The sequence below is a fragment of the Choloepus didactylus genome, chromosome 18 (genome assembly GCF_015220235.1).
Source record: "Choloepus didactylus isolate mChoDid1 chromosome 18, mChoDid1.pri, whole genome shotgun sequence".
Taxonomy (NCBI): domain Eukaryota; kingdom Metazoa; phylum Chordata; class Mammalia; order Pilosa; family Megalonychidae; genus Choloepus; species Choloepus didactylus.
Window position 1 is genome coordinate 32,491,615 of NC_051324.1, and position 18,377 is coordinate 32,509,991.

The 18,377-nt window shown below is 38.8% G+C and overlaps 1 protein-coding gene across 8 annotated transcripts in view; it reads left to right on the forward strand.

Annotated features, from left to right (window-relative positions):
- ACACA (acetyl-CoA carboxylase alpha) overlaps nucleotides 1–18,377 on the forward strand; it is a 371,031-nt gene that overhangs the window by 129,348 nt on the left and 223,306 nt on the right. The gene's annotated exons all lie outside the window — the stretch shown is intronic.

Below are 18,377 nucleotides of genomic sequence, written 5' to 3' on the forward strand. Positions count from 1 at the left end.
TGCTGGACAGTCTCTTCAGTTATAAACAGCGAATTGCTTCTCATCTTTGCAGCCCTTTGGGGAAAGCGGCCTTCGTGTTCTTCTTGGCTAGGAGAGAAAATTTGAAATTGGTCTTACTGAGTCTTTCATTTATTAGCCATTGGACCATATTTTGTTTCCCCTTTTTCTTCTTCTTTGGAATCAGAGTATTGCTCCTTTTTTGTGGATTTTTTTTTTTTTTTTTATTTTATGAGTGGTCATCTACGTTCAGTCAGACTGTAAGGTAGAATTTGCACCTGAGTTCCTTATTTCTCTTGTGAAGAAAGCAGCCATTATTTTGTTTTAGTTGAGATTGAATTCTTTTCAAAAAATTTTTTAGTTAGAGAAGTTGTAGATTTACGGAAAAATCATGTGGCAAATACAGCATTCCAATATACCCTCCCCATTATATTAACCCTTTGTATTAGTGTAGTACCTCTATTAAAATTGAAAGAATATTTTAATTGTACTATTAACTATAGTCCATAGTTTACATTGGGCTTCCCTGTCTTGTTTTATCTTTTAGTTTTTATTCTAGAAATATATAAAAGATCTGAAATTTCCCCTTTAACCACATTCACATATAATTCAGTGCTGTGAATTGCACTCCCAATGTTGTACTACCTTCAATACTATCCATTCCCAAAACTTGACAATCAGCCCAAATAGATATTCTGTAGCATTTAAACATTAGCTCCCCATTCCCTACCTCCAGCACAGCCCCTGGTAACCTATACATAGTAGATTCTAACTCTTATTAGTTTCTTCTAATTATTTTGTATTAGCGAGATCATACAATATTTGTCCTTTTGTGTCTGGCTTATTTCACTCAGCATGATGTCTTCAAGGGTCATCCATGAAGACATCGCATGAATCAGAACTTCTTTTTTTTTTTTTTGCTTTCAGTCTTTTTTTTAACCATATTTTTTACTGTAGAATATGACATGCATACATAAAAGTGATCACTTTCCAAGTGCAATTTAACAAATAGAGAGCAAATTTCAAAGAATAAGAAATCTAACATATATACAGAAAGATATACCTTTCAAATTACAATTTAACAAGTAGCTATATAACAAATTTCAAAAGATGCTATGGGTTATAGTTCCACCATTTCAATTTTTTCCTGCTAACTATTCTAATACCCTAGCAACTAAGGAAAAGAAAATTATATAAAGATTCAGTATTTATAATCCTTTGTTAAATTCCATCTTGTCTGTTGCTACCCCTTCCTGTAGTTTACTCACTTTCCTGATCTTCAGTGACCACCCTAACCTGTTCATGTTGAAAAGGGGTGTCAACTTTATGAACAAAGGGGACATATCTAGTTGATGATCTTGAAGAGGCTATTGCCTCTGGGTTTCGGGACTTAGCTGGCATAGGGACACTCTGAGATTTAAGTTTCTGACGAATAAACTTAGTGACTGAAACTTTATTATAGAGTATGATATTCCTATTAATTATGGTCCCTAGTATGCAATGTGTAGATTTTTTCCCATGTACCTGTCTGTTATCAACTCTCTGTGCCAGTGTCATACCTTAGAAGTGTATCATACAAACATCAGTCTATATTTGTGGTGCTGATCTGTGGGAAACATGCCTTTAAACAGCCCCTTTCATTCCTATTCACCTTCAATACAGCTCTGATGCTTATAATCCCATTAACAAAACAATCGTCACCACTATCCATTACCACACCTTTGAATTCACCGTCATTAACATATCTGAACATATTAGACTGTCATTCCACCTCACTAGCTACTGTCTATCATTAGGTCCCCAATACTTTTACATTATAAGACATTGATTTTACATTGATTAGATAGTTCATAGAAGTGGTGACATACAATATCTCTCCTTTTGTGTCTGAGTTATTTCACTCAGAATTGTATCTTCAAGATCCATCCATGTTGCCATATGTTTCAAGACGTTGTTGCTTCTTACTGCTGCATAGTATTCCATCATGTGTATATACCACATTTTGTTTATCCACTCGTCTGTTCAAGGACACTTAGGTTGTTTTCATCTCTGGCAATTGTGAACAATGCTGCTATGAAAATTGGCGTACGAATGTCTGTTCGTGTCACTGCTTTCAAACCTTCTGGGTATATACCAAGAAGGGGAATTGCCAGATCATAGGGTAATTCAATATTGAGTTTTCTGGGAAACCGCCAAACTGTCTTCCAGAGTGGCTGTACCCTTATACAGTCCCACCAGCAATGAATAAGAGTTCCGATTTCTCCACATCCTCTCCAGCATTTATAGTCTCCTGTTTGGCAGCCATTCTAATTGGATTGAGGTGAAATCTCCTTGTGGTCTTGATTTGCATCTCCTTAGTAGCTAATGCAGATGAACCTTTTTTCATGTGATCTTTTAGCCATCTGTATTTCCTCTTCGGAGAAATGTCTTTTCATACCTTTTGCCCATTTTATAATTGGGCTGTTTGTACTATTGTTGTTAGTTGTAGGATTTCTTTATATATGCAAGATATTAGTCTCTTATCAGATACATGGTTTCCAAATATTTTCTCCCATTGAGATGGCTGCCTCTTCACCTTTTTTGACAAATTCCTTTGAGGTGCAGAAGCTTTTGATTTTGAAGAGTTCCCATTTATCTGTTTTCTCTTTTGTTGCTTGTGCTTTGGGTGTAAGGTTTAAGAAATGATGTCCTAATACTAGGTCTTGAAGATGTTTTCCTACTTTACCTTTTCAGGGTTTTATGATACTATCTCTTATATTGAGGTCTTTGATCCACTTTGAGTTAATTTTTGTGTAGGGTATGAGGTACGGGTCTTCTTTCATTCTTTTTGTTATGGCTATCCAGTTCTCCCAGCCCCATTTGTTGAAGATACTGTTCTGTCCCAGTTCAGTAGGTTTGGGAGCCTTATAAAAATCAGTCGACTTTATAGCAGGGGGTCTATTTCCAAACTCTAAATCAGATTCCATTGATCGATATGTCTGTCTTTATACCAATACCATGCTGTTTTGACCACTGTAGCTTTATAGTAGGCTTCAAAGTCTGGAAGTGAAAGTTCTTCCACTTTGCTCTTCTTTCTTAGGATGTTTTTGGCAATTCGAGGCCCCTTTCCCTTACAAACAAATGTGATAACTACCTTCCCCAAGTTTCCAAAGTAGGTTGTTGGAATTTGGATTGAGATTGCGTTGAATTTCTAGATCAGTTTTGGTAGAATTCACATCTTAACAATATTTATTTTTCCTATCTGTGAGCATGAATTTTTTATTTCTTTTAGTAAAATTTTGTAGTTTTCTGTATAGAGGTCTTTTATGTCTTTGGTTAAATTTATTCCTAGGTACTTGATTTTTTTAGTTGCTATTGTGAATGGAATTTTTTTTTTTTATTGCCTCTTCAGTTAGGTCATTACTAGTGTATAGGAACATTACCATCTTAATGTGCATTAATCTTATATCCCACCACCCTGCTGAATTTCTTTATTAGCTCAAGTAGCTTTGTGGTCAAATTCTCAGGAGTTTTCAAATGTAAGATCATATCATCTGCAAATAATAACAGTTTTATTCTTCCTTTCCAATTTGAATACATTTTATATCTTTATCTTGGTGAATTGCTCTGGCTAGCACTTCTAGCACAGTGTTGAATAATAGAGGTGACAGTGGGCATCCTCATCTCATTTCCAATCTTAGCGGGAAGGCTTTTAGCCTATCACTGTTGGGTACTATGCTGGCTGTGGGTTTTTCATATATGCCCTTTTTCATATTGAGGAAGGTTCCTTCAATTCCTACCTTTTGAAGTGTTTTTACCAAAAAAGGATGTTGAATTTTTTCGAATGCTTTTTCAGTGTCTAGCGAGATGATCACTTGATTATTCCCTTTTGATTTGTTAGTATGTTGAATTACATTAATTGATTTTCTTATGTTGAACCACCCTTGCATGCCAGGAATGAACCCTACTTGGTCATGGTGTATAATTCTTATAATGTGCCTTTGGATTTGATTTGCAAGTATTTTGCTGAGAATTTTTGCATCTATATTCATTAGGGAGATTGGTCTCTATTTTTCCTTTTTTGTACTGTCTTTATCTGGTTTTGATATTAGAGTGATATTAGCTTCATAAAATGAGTTAGGTAGTCTTCCTTTTTCTTCAATTTTTTGAAAGAGTTTGAGCAGGAATGGTGTCAATTCTTTTTGGAAAGTTTGTTAAAATTCCCTTTGTGAATCCTTCTGCCCCTGGGCTTTTATTTTTTGGTAGATTTTTGGTGACTGATTAGATCTCTTTCCTTGTGATTGGTTTGTTGAGGTCTTCTATTTCTTCTTGGGTCAGTCTAGTTTGTTCATGTGTTTCCAGGATATTGTCCATTTTCTTTAAATTGTCTAGCTTTTTAGCATACAGTTGTTCATAGTATCCTTGATTTTTTTTATTCTTTGGGCTCTGGTAATTATTGCCTTTTCATTTCTGATTCCGTTTATTTGGGTCTTCTCTTTTTTTTTTTACTTTGTCAGTCTAGCTAAGGGTCTGTTAATCTTGTTGATCTTCTTGAACCAACTTTTGGTTTTATTTATTCTCTCTATTGCTTTTTTGTTCTCCAACTCATTTATTTTTTATTTAATCTTTGTTATTTCTTTTTGTCTACTCGCTTTAGGGTTAGTTTGCTGATCGTTCTCTAGCCTCCTCAGTTGTTCAATTAGGTCTTCAGTTTTAGCTCTTTCTTGCTTTTTGATATTTGCATTTAGAGCTATGAATTTCCCTCTCAGCACTGTGTTCACTGCATCCCACTGGTTTTGATATGTTGTATTCTCATTTTCATTAATCTCTAGATATTTACCAATTTCTCTTGCAGTTTCTTCTTTGACCCACTGATTGTTTTGAAGCATGTTGTTTAACCTCCATATATTTGTGGAAGATCTAGTTCCTTGGTGGTTTTTGATTTCTAGTTGCATTTCATTGTGGTCAGAGAATATACTTTTAGTAATTTCAAGCTTTTAAAATTTATTCAGACTTATTTTGTGCCCCAACATATGATCTATTCTGGAAAACATTCCTTGGGCACTAGAGAAGAATGTATATTGTGGTACTTTGGGATATAATCTATGTATGTCAATTAAGTCTAATTCATTTATCATATTGTTTAGGTTCTCAATTTCCTTATTGGTCCTCTGTCTAGTTGTTCTATTTACAGAAGAGATTGGTTGTTCTAGTTTGCTAATGCTGCCAGGATCCAAAGCACCAGAGATGGATTGGCTTTTATAAAAGGGGGTTTATTTGGTTACACAGTTACAGTCTTAAGGCCATAAAGTGTCCAAGGTAATGCATCAACAATTGGGTATCTTCACTGGAAGATGGCTAATGGCATCTAGAAAACCTGTTAGCTGGGAAGGCACGTGGCTGGCATCTGCTCTGGGGCTCTGCTTTCAAAATGGCTTTCTCCCAGGACATTCCTCTCTAGGCTTCAGCTCCTCAAAAATGTCACTCTTAGTTGTTCTTGGGGCATTTGTCCTCTCTTAGCTTCTTTGGAGCAAAAGTCTGCTTTCAAAGGCCATCTCCAAAATGTCTCTGTAAGCTGAAGCTCCTCTCTCAGTTCCAGTGCATTCTTCAAAGTGTCCCTCTTGGCTGTAGCAAGCTTGCTCCTTCTGTCTGAGCTTATATACTGCTCCAGTAATCAAGGCCCACGCTGAATGGGTAGGACCACACCTCCATGGAAATTATCTCATCAGAGTTATCACCTACAGTTGGGTGGGTCACTTCTCCATGGAAGCACTCAAAGGATTCCAATCTAATCAGCACTAAAGCATCTGCCCCACAAGATTGCATCAAAGAACATGGCTTTTTCTGGGGGACATAATACATTCAAACTGGCACAGTGGTGTATTGAAGTCTCCCACTATTTTTGTAGAATGTGTGTATTGCTCCCTTCATGTTTGTCTCATGTATTTTGGAGCTCCTTGATTGGGTACATAAACATTTATAATTGTTGTTTCTTCTTGGTGACTTATCCCTTTTATTAATGTATAGTGTCCTTCTTTATCTCTTATGACATCTTTGCATTTAAAGTCCGTTTTGTCCAGACTTTAAATTATTAAATTTAAATTAATAATAATAATTATTATTAGTGTAGCTACCCCAGCTTTATTTTGATTGCAGTTTGTGCAGAATATTTTTTTCCATCCTTTCACTTTCTGTCTCTTTGTGTCACAGCATCTAAGATGAATCTCTTGTAAACAGCATATCACTGGGTTATAGTTTTTAATCCGATCTGCCAGTCTCTGTCTTTTAACTGGGGAGTTTAATCCATTCACATTCAATGTTATTACTTTGAAAGGAGTTCTTGAATCAGCCATCTTATCCTTTGGTTTTTAGTTGTTAGATCTATTTTTTTTTTCCCTCTCTCTTTTTTTCCTGTAAGTTACCCTGTGTGCCAGTTTGAATGTATTATGTCCCCCAAACGCCATTATCTTTGATGCAATCTTGTGGGGCAGATGTTTTAGTGCTGATTAGATTGGAATCCTTTCAGTATTTCCATGGAAATGCAACCCACCCACCTGTAGGTGATAACTCTGATGAGATAATTTCTGTAGAGGTGTGGCCCCACCATTCAGGATGGGACTTGATCAGTGGAGCCATATTAATGAGCTGACAGGCAGGGAGAACTCAGTGCAGCTGTGAGTAACATTTTGACAAGGAGTTACAGCCAAGAGGGACACTTTGAAGAAAGCACAGGAGCTGCAGATGAGAGACAGTTTGAAGACAGCTGTTGAAAGCAGACTCTTGCTCCGGAGAAGCTAAGAGAGGACAAATAACCCAAGTGCAACTAAAAGTGACATTTTTGAGGAACTGCAGCCTGTCCTGGGAGAAAGCCATTTTGAAACCAGAACTTTGGGACAGACGCCAGCCAGATGCATGCCTTCCCAGCTAACAGAGGTTTTCCAGACACCATTAGCCATCCTCCAGTGAAGGTACCCGATTGCTGATGTGTTACCTTGGACACTTTATGGCCTTAAGACTGTAACCGTGTAACCAAATAGCCGATCCATTTCTGGTGTTTTGCATCCCAGCAGCATTAGCGAACTAGAACACCCTACTAATAACTCTTCAGTTCTGTGCTCTTCTCCAGTCCTCTCTCTCCATTCTTTTTTTCTGAACTGGCAGAGCTCTCTTTAGTATTTCTTGCAGGGCAGCTCTCTTGTTGACAAGTTTTCTCAGTGTTTGTTTGTCTGTGAAAATTTGAAACTCTCCCTCAGTTTTGAAGGAGAGCGTTGCTGGATAAAGAATTCTTGGCTGGCAATTTTTCTTTTTCAGAATTTGAAATACGTCATACCACGACCTTCTTGCCTCCTTGGTGCCTGCTGAGTAGTCAGTACTTAGTCTTATGTTGTTTCCCTTGTATGTGGTGAATTGCTTCTCTCTTGCTGCTTTCAGAAGTCTCTCCTCTTCAGCGTTTGACAATCTAATTAGTATATGTCTTGGAATAGGTTTATTTGGATTTATTCTTTTTGGAGTTTGTGGGCATCTTTAATTGGGGTATTTTTGCTATTTAGAAGGATTGGGACATTTTCTCCAACAATTTCTTTTAATCGCTTTGTAGCTCTTTGCTCTTCCCCTTCTAGAACACCAGTGATTCTTATATTTGTGTGCTTCATGTTGTCCATCATTTCCCTGAGATCCATTTCAAATTTTTCAATTATTTTCACCATTCATTCTTTTGTGCTTTCACTTTCCACCACCCTATGCTCAAGATTGCTAATTCATTCCTCTTGTTCTTCAAATCTGGTGTTATGTGTCTCAAGAATATTTTTAATTTGATTAGCAGTCTTTTTTTTAAATGCAATTTTATTGAGATATATTCCCATAACATAAAATCCTTCAAAGTGTACAATCAGTTGTTCATAATATCATTTTTAACAGTATCTTTTATTTCTATAAGATCCACTATTTTTTTATTTACCCTTACAGATTCTTCTTTATGCTCTTCTAGGGTCTTCTTCATGTCCTTTATATTCTGAGCCATAATATTGATATTTCTGAGTACTTCTTTGATTAATTGCTCCAAATTTTGTGTCTCTTCCCGACTTTTAATTGTCCATTTGGCTTGTCCATATCTTCTGTATCCTTCAAGTGCTTTGTAATTTTCTGCTAGCTTTGGGGTATTTGCTTGTCTTGATGGGGTTGTTTTGGGTAGTGCAGAATTAATTGTGTATTTATATACGATTTGGTTTGCTGGTGTTCAGTTTCTGAAGTCTACCAGCAGGTGGCGCTGTTGAGGAACAGCTTGCTGGAGTGCAGTTTCCAAATTCTACCAGCAGATGGTGCTCTCAGGTAGGTCTTCCCCGAATTTCTGCCCAGTGGGTGGAGTCCAAACTGGATGGGGAATCAATCAGTGCACCGAATCTCCGTGTGCTCTGGGTCCTGGGGCTATAACGTGGGTCCCAAGGAGGCAGACAGGCAGCCTGATTCAGGGCACCCTGCACTTGGGATGTGGGCCCTGCCTGCTGTTTCTCTGCCTGCCCTGCACCCAGGAGTCTCTGTGGTGTGTGCGGGGCTTCCTTTTAGCAATATGATGCCTTCCCCTCTTCTCACTGCTGCACCCCCAGGAATTCCGTGGGGGGAGAGCAGTTGCAGCCCACTGAGTTCCCTCATGGGAGCTCCCTGCCATCAGGCTGTGGAGGATCATCCCCCAGCAAACTTTCAAGGTAGGTGGATAGGAACAGAGAGCCGCTGCTCACCCCCCTGCCTAGCAGCGGTTTTGCTGCTGCTGGCCTGGGGAAGGGAGGCGCCCACCGGTTAGGAATGAACTCCCCTTCCTTGAGCCCCGTCTCTCTGTTTTTGTGGGGTGTCCCCTGCATGTGTGTGGGGGACTCTTTATGGCAGGTCACACCCTGCAACCATGGTTCCTGGTGTCCTCCAGCCCCTTTCTAGTTACTCAGACAGAGGAGAAACCTGTCTGCCTCACGTACTCTGCCATCTTCCTGGAAGTCCCTGTTCATTCCATTTTCTTTTTCTTTTTTTTTTTTGGATAGAGTTAGTTTTTTTGTTTTTGTTTTTTTTTAATTCAGTTTTATTGAGATATATTCACGTGCCGTACAATCATCGCTGGGGTACAGTTGATTGTTCACGGCACCATTATACACTTGTGCATTCATCACCACATTCAATTTTTGAACATTTTCATTACCATACACAAAAAGGAAGAAGAATAAAAGTTAAAATGGAAAAGAATACCCAAAACATCCCAACTCCCCTCCCTGCCTATTATTCATTTACTTTTTGTCCTTATTTTTCTATTTATCTTTCCATACATTGTATAAAGGGATTGGGAGCCACAAAATTTTCATAATCGCGCAGTCACATAGTGTAAGCTATATAGTTATACAGTCATTTTCAAGAATCAAGGCTACTGGGTTGCAGTTCAAAAGTTCCAGGTATTTCCCTCTACCTCTTCCAATACACCAAATACTAAAAAGGGATATCTATATAATGCCTAAAAGTAACCTCCAGAATGACCTTTCGACTATTTGAGATCTCTCAGCCACTAAAACTTTATTTTGTTTCATTTTGTTTCCCTCTTTTGGTCCAAGAAGGTTTTCTCAATCCCTAAATGCCAAGACCAAGCTCATCACCGCAAATCATGTCCCTCATTGTCAGGGAGTTCCACACCCCTGGGAGTCATGTTCCAGGTAGGGGGGAGGGCAGTGAGTTTACCTGCAGAGTTGGCTTAAAGAGAGAGGCCAATTATGAGCAAAAAAAGAGGATCTCTGGTGGTGAGTCTTAGGCACCATTTTAAGTAGGCTTAGCCTCTCCCTTGTAGTAACAGACTTCATAATGGCAAGCCCCAAGATTGAGGGCTCAGAGTTTTAATTTGGTAGCCCCCAATGATTGTGAGAATATCATTAATTCCCCAAGTGGGGAAATTTAATATTTCCACATTTTCCCACAGTCCCTCAAGGGGGCTTTGCAAATACATCTTCATTCTCTGCCAGAATTGTTTTGGGATATATTGGGACATCACACTAACCTGCACAAACCAACCAGACCTCACTCCCCAATCAGTGCACCATGTAATTATGATGTTTGAATAAACTGACCATACAAGTCAAATTATATAATGTGTTACAAAGAATATAGATCTTGCACCTAATAAACAGCTCTTACTTTGGTCCCACATGGAAGGTGAAGCTTCAAAAAACGCTGTCGATATCATCCTTTACCCTTCAGTCTGACTACCTTAGTCCTAACCAAGTCCGTTTCATTCATATCTCTAATCTAAGTCTGATCTCTTTTTTCAGACTGCTTAACATTTGTTGTATGGGGTAATGGTGACATTTATAGCTGCCAGACTCTGGCTCTTAGTCTCAGGTGTTACACAGATACCCAGAGTTCCAGGGACTGACCAGATTATACACTAACAGCTCAGCAACTCAGAGTTTAGAAATAACCATTACGGCTCAGGGATAGATGTAACTGCTTACAGTCTAGGAACCTTCACAATAAGCCTTCCCCTGATAACCTATGCTCTTAGACTGAATTCTCAGAGTTTGCACTTTATATTTAGTTTATATTAATGAGGCATTATAATATTTTTGTTTCATTTCTGGTTTATTTCACTCAACATACTGTCCTCAATGTCCATTCACCTCACAACTTCACTCCGTCTTGTAGGAATTCAATATTCCATTCACAGATCACCATTCCATTCATCAGTCAATATACCCTTAGGTTATCTCCATCCACTGCAAATTGTGAATACTGTCACCATAAACCCCACTGTGCAAATGTCCCTTCATGTCCCTGTTTTCAGTTATTCCAAGTATATGCCCAATAAACAACTTGCAGGACCATATGGCAACCCCATGCTTAGCTTCCTGTGGAACCACCGCACTGCCCTCCAGATGAGCTGCATCATTCTCCTTCCCTACCAACGGTGGTTAGGTACATCCCTTTCTCCACATTTTCTCCAGCATTTGTATCCCTCTGTTTTATTTTTTTAGAGGGTTTTATTTGTACACCATACATTCTATCTTAAGTAAACAATCAGTGGTTCCCTGTATAATCACATAGTTATGCATTCACCAATACTATCTATATAAGGACATTTCCATTTCTTCCACAAAGAAAGAGGAAGAGGTGAGAAAGTAAAAAGAAAAGAGAAAAAGAAAGGAAAAAAAAGGTGACAACTAAAAAGCAACAAAAGAAAAAATAAAATAAAATACAATAAAGAAGTCAGACAGCACCAATACCAAGAATCCTCATACCCCTCCCTTATATCCCTCTTATAGACATTTAGTTTTGGTATATTGTCTTTGTTACAATTCATGGAAGCATATTATAATGTTACCGTTAACTATAAACTCTAGTTTACATTGATTGTATTTTTTTCCTCCAATACTACTCCATTTTTAACAGCTTGCAAATTTGACAGTCGTTTTCCCTCATGCAAAAACATCTTTATACGTTTAATCACAATCATTGAACACTCCAGGTTTGGCTAAGTTATACAGTCCCAGTCTTTATCTTCTGTCCTTCCCCCTGTCATCCTACCTACTCCTAACCTTCCTCCCTCAACCTTACTCATAGTCATCTTTGTTCAGTGTACTTAAATTATTGTCTTACCATCATGCAATATTGTGCTCCAGACCTCTCTCTTCTGTCTTTTCCTATATGTCTGTAGTGCTCCCTTTAGTATTTCCTGTAGAGCAGGTATCTTGTTCATAAGCTCTCTCAGTGTCTGTCTGTCTGAGAATATTTTATACTCTCCCTCATTTTTGAACGACAGCTTCGCCAGATATAGAATTCTTGGTTGATAGTTCCTCTCGTTCAGTATCTTAAATATATCATACCACTGCCTTCTTGTCTCCCATGGTTTCTGCTGAGAAGTAAGCATATAGTCTTTTCGAGCTTCCCTTTTATGTGATGGATCGCTTTTCTCTTGCTGCTTTCAGAATTCTCTCTTTGTCTCTAACATTTGATAATCTGATTTTTTTTTCTTTTTTTATTTTGAAATAAATTCAAAGTTATAGGAACAGTTGCAAAAACAATACTAACCCCATACAAAGAATTCCATCATACCCTGACCCCCCTCCCCCAATAGCTCAGTCCACCAATTTTAACATACTGTCACATCGCTATTTCTTTCCCTCCCTCTCTATCATCCATCATATATTGCTCTGTTTTCTGAACATATGAGAGCTAGCTGCACACATCCTTGAACATACACTATAATCCACGTATATACTTCCCATGAACAAGAATATTCTTTTATGCAATCCCATTAAGCGCCGCTACGAAGTACAAGAGATTCAACAATGATACAAAGCTTACATTCTATATTTCCTCTACCTTATGTCTCCACTGTGTCCCTTTGAGCCACCTGTCCTCTATCCTCCAATCCTATCCAAGTTAATCCTTGGCATTCAATTGTCATCTATTTAGACTTTTTTTTTTTTTTTCAGTTGTGGAAACATATGTACCACCTAAATCTTCCCATTCCACCCCCTCCCTAGCCTTCCATTAGTGGGATTAATCACATTTAGAATGTTGTAATGCTCTTTCCCACCATCCATTACTAGAAATTTCCCTTCACCTCAAACAGCAAGTCCACACTGATTTCTTAACTCCCCATTGCCCCTTCCCCCATTTCTCTTAACCCAAACTGTACATTTCATCTCTATGGTTATATTCTCTGATAATTTCTTTGTGTTTGCTGTGGGGGTTAAAATTAACCTCTTAAATCCATTTCAGTCTTGTTTTTTTTTGATACCACCTTCACTTCAATAGGACACATAAACTATGTTCCTATACTCCTCCATTCCCCCACCTTTATATAGTTGTCTAAAATTACATATTTTACACTGAGTTCAAAACCACTGATTTGTCATTAGAGTTCGTGTAATTTATATCATGTCGGAAGTAAATAGTGGAGTTACAGTTCAAAAATTATTGACTTCTATTTGTATTCCATTGTGGTTGGAGAATGTGCTTTGAGTATATTCAATTTTTTTTTTTTTTTTTTTTTTATTTCTTGAGGCTTTTTTATGTCCCAGCTTATGGTCTCTTCTGGAGAAAGATCCGTGATCACTAGAGAAAAATGAGTGTCCTGGTGATTTGGGATGTAAGGTACTATATATGTCTGTTAAAATTCTCTATATCTTTTTCTCCTTTCTTTGTTTCTCTGTTGGTAGGGCTCCCTTTAGAATCTGAAGTAGGGCAGGTCTTTTATTGGCAAAGTCTCTCAGCATTTGTTTGTCTGTGAAAATTTTAAGCTCTCCCTCAAATTTGAAGGAAGTTTTGCTGGATAAAGTATTCTTGGTTGGAAGTTTTTCTCTCAGAATTTTAAATATGTCATGCCACTGCCTTCTCACCTCCATGGTGGCCGCTGAGTAGTCACAACTTAGTCTTATGTTGTTTCCTTTTTATGTGGTGAATTGCTTTTCTCTTGCTGCTTTCAGAACTTGCTCCTTCTCTTCAGTACTTGGGAGTCTGATCAGAATATGTCTCGGAGTGGGTTTATTTGGATTTATTCTATTTGGAGTTCGCTGGGCATTTATGCTTTGTGTATTTATATTGTGTAGAAGGTTGGGGAAGTTTTCCCCAACAATTTCTTTGAAGACTCTTTCTAGACCTTTACCCTTCTCTTCCCCTTCTTGGACACCAATAAGTCTTAAGTTTGGACGTTTTATTTTATCTATCGTATCCCTGAGATCCATTTTGATTTTTTTTGATTTTTTTCTCCATTCTTTCTTTTGTTCTTTCATTTTCTGTTCTGTGGACTTCTAGGACACTGAGATGTTGTTCAGCTTCCTCTAATCTTGTATTGTGAATATCCAGAGTCTTTTTAAATTGGCCAACAGCTTCTTTTATTTCCATGAGATCTTCTATTTTTTTATTTACTCTTGCAATATCTTCTTTATGCTCTTCTAGGGTCTTCTTTATGTCACTTATATCCTGGGCCATGGTCTTCTTGATGTCCTTTAAATCCTTTGCCATGTTTTCGTTCCTCGATTGTAGTTCTTTGATTAATTTTGCTAAGTACTGTGCTTCTTCTGATATTTTGATTTGGGAGTTTGGAGTTGGATTTTCCATATCGTCTGGTTTTATCATATGCATTAAGATTTTCTGTTGTTTTTTTGCCTCTTGGCATTTGCTTTGCTTGATAGTGTTCTTTCAAATTGTAAAAAAAAAAGATACCAATCTAATTTTTCAGAAACACAGTTTCTTGGCATACACTTTCTCTAAGTAGCCAGCAGATGGTGTCTGTGAGTCACCTATACACCTCCAGTCAGTTCTCCCTAACTCTGTCTCTGTGGTGTGTGGGGAAATGATTCTTGTGGGGTTCAGTTGGGGAACTCAGTTTGGGTGTGTTGTTGGAGCCATCCGCCCTGAATGTGGGGCGCGTGTACGGGTGGCCAGGGAGGAAGGGCAGCTTTAATTTTCAAATCCGCCAGTTTCCCGGAGATTCAAGGCCGCCGCAAGAGTCTAAGCCTTCATTTCAGTTTTGCCCCAGATTTTCTGTCACTGACCCACATACCACTGGCATTGACATAGCGTCCTTGGGTTTTCCAGGCAGGCCCCCCTTCTCAGCTGTGATCTTCCAGGACCTCTGCTGAGGGAAGGTTGTGCACGTCGTCCCTCAAGCTAAGCCTAGGGCTGCTGGGCCATGCAGGGAGGCTGTCTCCCTGATGCAAAGATTAGCCTATCATTCTTGACTAGTGTAAGTTCTGAATGAAAGGCAGGCAGTAAAGCTGGGCCCCACCCCTTTCCTCTTTAGAGAAGATGGATGCCTTAGGGGGAGGTCATTAGCATTTCAGTGGTCTCTCTCTGCCTGTGCCACACCCTTGTCTGGGTCACAGAACTGGGAACTCAAAATGGCCGAGGCTTTCTCCACTGAGTTGAAAAAGGAACAGAGCTAGTCTGAGGTGACCCTTCGGCTCTCCAAGGTCAGTCGTCACCCAAAGCCTCTGTCTACTTGTTGGGGATTCACACCTCATAGTGAGCAGTTCACACTCGCTAATTAAAACCCCAGTTGGAGCTCAGCTGAGCTATATTCACTCTCTGGGAGAAAGCTTCTCTCTGGCACTATGAGGCTTTGTAGCTCAGTCTCTGGGGGAGGGGTCTCCCTATTTGGATCCGCAGTTCTTACTTACAGATTTTGTGCTGTGATCTCGGGCATTCCTCCCAAATCAGGTTGGTGTATGATGATTGGACGTTCACCTGTTCTCCTGCAGTTATTCTGGATTATTTACTAGTTGTTTCTGGTTTTTTTTTAGTTGTTCCAAGGGGACTACTTAGCTTCCACTTCTCTCTATGCCGCCATCTTAGATCTCCCCCAATAATCTGATTTTTAAATGTCTTGGCGTAGATCTATTTGGATCTTTTCTGTTTGGGGCATGCTGTCTTTCTTGGATCTGTATTTTATTTCTTTCATAAGAGATGGGAAGTTTTTCAGTGATTATTTCCTCCATTATTGTTTCTGCCCCTTTTCCCTTCTCTTCTTCTGGGACATCTATGACATGTACATTCATGTGCTTCATGTTGTCATTCAATTTTTTAAGCAGCTGCTCATATTTTTCCATCTTTTCCCTAGCTCCTCTTTTGCCTGTAGGATTTCAGGTGTCCTGGCCTCTAGTTCGTGAATCTTTTCTTCTGTCTTTTTAAATCTGCTGTTGTATGTCTCCATTGTATTTTTTTATCTCTTGTATTGTGCTTTTCATTTCCATAAATTCTGCCAATTGTTTTTTTCACACTTTCGATTTCCTTCTTATGTTCACCCAATGTCTTCTTTATATCCTTCATCTGTTTTGCCATATCTTCCCTCAACTCAATTTGATTTTTGAATTGATTTAGCATATTTATTTGAAGATATTTAATTAGTTGTTTCAATTCCTGTGTCTCAGTTGAGGTGTAAGTTTGTTCCTTTGACTGGGCCATATCTTTGTTTTTTCCTAAGGTGACTCAAAATCTTCTGTTGTCTAGGCATCTGGTTTCCTTGATTACTCCAATCAGATTTTCCCAGACCATAGCAGCCCAGGTCTCAAGAGGAAGGTGTTATCAGTTTCAAGTTTCCCTGAGCAGCAGGTTTTCAGACTTTCCCATGAAGCCTCTAAACTCGGTGCTTTTCCTATCCTGCCCAGCAGGTGGTGCCTGTCAGCCCACAACTCCCCACCAGCATAAAGAGGTACAGTCGCTTTGCTTCACAGAGGACCCAGTCCTGACCAGGCCGAGGGTGTAAGAAGCCAAGCTTAGGTTGTTTCTGGTTTATTTGTTGTCTTCCCCCAAGCCCTGGGGTCTGAGTTCCCTGAGGGAGGGCTGTCACTTGAGCTGGGTCCTGCCCCCCTTTTCTTAAGGAAGGTACACCCTTCAGGAGTTATTTTCTACACTTGAATTCCTCCTTTGTCTCTCTGACTCACTTAACTCCACCCTTGCCTGGTCAGCCTCTGCCAATTGAAAATGCCTGAGGCCTTCTCTTACGAGCTGCTTAGAGTGAGAGAAGAAAAACGGAAAAAGAGCAAAAGGCCCTTTTCATAGCCAGTCTCCAGCCACTCAGTTTTGCCAGTTGACCGGAGTTTGTACCCAGTTCTCTGTGCCCCTTTTTGGGGAGGCATAGTTCTCCAACACTCTGAGCTCATCCATCTCCAAAAGCCTCTGTTTTTATATAATTATATGTGTGTGTGTGTTTGTGTGTGTAGTTTTTTTTTTTTCTTTTTTTTTGTTTTTCTCTTCAGCCCTTCTGGGAGGAACCACAGATTCCTGTTTGTTCAGGGCCTATCTGTGATTATGTGTTGTATTCAGTAGTCCAAATTTTTTTAATTAAAACCGCCATTGGAGCTTGGCTGAGTCACCCCTCCCTGCTCCAACAGGGACTGCTTCTTTCTTACACAGCAGAAGTTTTGCAGCTTGGCCTGCCGTGTCATGAGGAGGGGCACTGGTCTGCAGTTTTTACTTTCTTTATGCTGTGATCTCAGCTGTTCTACCCATTCCTGACTGGTGTACGATGTATGAGCAGTTACGGATGTCCCCCAGCAATTGACTATTTACTGGTTGTTCTTGGCTATTTACTAGTTGCTCTAGAGGACTAACTAAATTCCATGCCTCTCTGTGCCGTCATCTTGCCCCACCTCTCCATTTGTTCCTTTTTAATGCTGAATATATATACGTGTGTGTATACATATATATATATATATATATATATATATGTGTGTGTGTATACACACACACACCACATTTTGTTTATCCATTCATTGATTGATGGACGTTCAAGTTGCTTCCCTCTTTTGGCAATTGTGCTTAATGCCCCCATGAATATTGGTGTGCAAATATCTGCTCTAGTCCCTGTTTTCAATCCTTTGGGGTATATATCTAGTAGAGGAATTGCCAGGTCTTATGGTAATTCTATACTTAGCTTTCTGAGGAACCGCCAAACTGTCTTCCACAGTGGCTGTACCATTCTACATTCCCACCAACAGTGAATAAGTATCTGTATTTCTCCATATCTTCTCCAACACTTGCAGGTTTTTATGTTTTTGATAGTGACCATTCTAGTAAGTGTAAAACAGTATCTCATTGTTATTTTGATTTGCATTTCCCTAATAGTTAGAGAAGCTGAGCATCTTTTCATGTGTTTTTTTTAACTGTTTGTTAAAATACAAGTGTCTGTTCAAGTATTTTGCCCATTTTTTATTTGTCTTTTTATTGTTGAGTTGTAGGATTTCTCTATATACTCTGGATATTAAACGCTCATCAGATATGTGGTTTCTGAATATTTTCTCCCATTGAGTAGGCTGCCTTTTCACCCTCTGACAAAGTTCTTTGAAACACAAAAGTATTTGATTTTGAAGAGATCCCATTTATCTATTGCTTCTTTTGTTGCTTGTGTTTTGAGTGTAAAGTCTAAGAAATCACCTTCTACCACAAGATCTTGAAGATATTTTCCTATATTTTCTTCTAGGAGTTTTATGGTCCTAGCTCTTATATTTTGGTCTTTGATCTATCTAGAGTTAATTTTTGTATAATGTGTAAGATACAGGTCCTTTTTCATTCTTTTGGATACAGATACTCAGTTCTCCAAGCATCTTTTATTGAAGAGACTGTTCTGTCCCAGTTGAGTGGATTTGGCAGCCTTGTCAAAAATCACTTGACCATAGATGGGAGCTGAGGGTCAATTTCTTTTTTTTTTTTTTTTTTTTTTATTAAATTCAGTTTTATTGAAATACATTCACACACCATACAATCATCCATGGTATACAATCCACTGTCCACAGTATGATAACATAGTTATGCGTTCATCACCACAATCTATCTCTGAACATTTTCCTTACATCAGAAAGAACCAGAACAAGAATAAAAAATAAAAGTGAAAAAAGAACACCCAAATCATCCCCCCATCCCACCTCATTTGT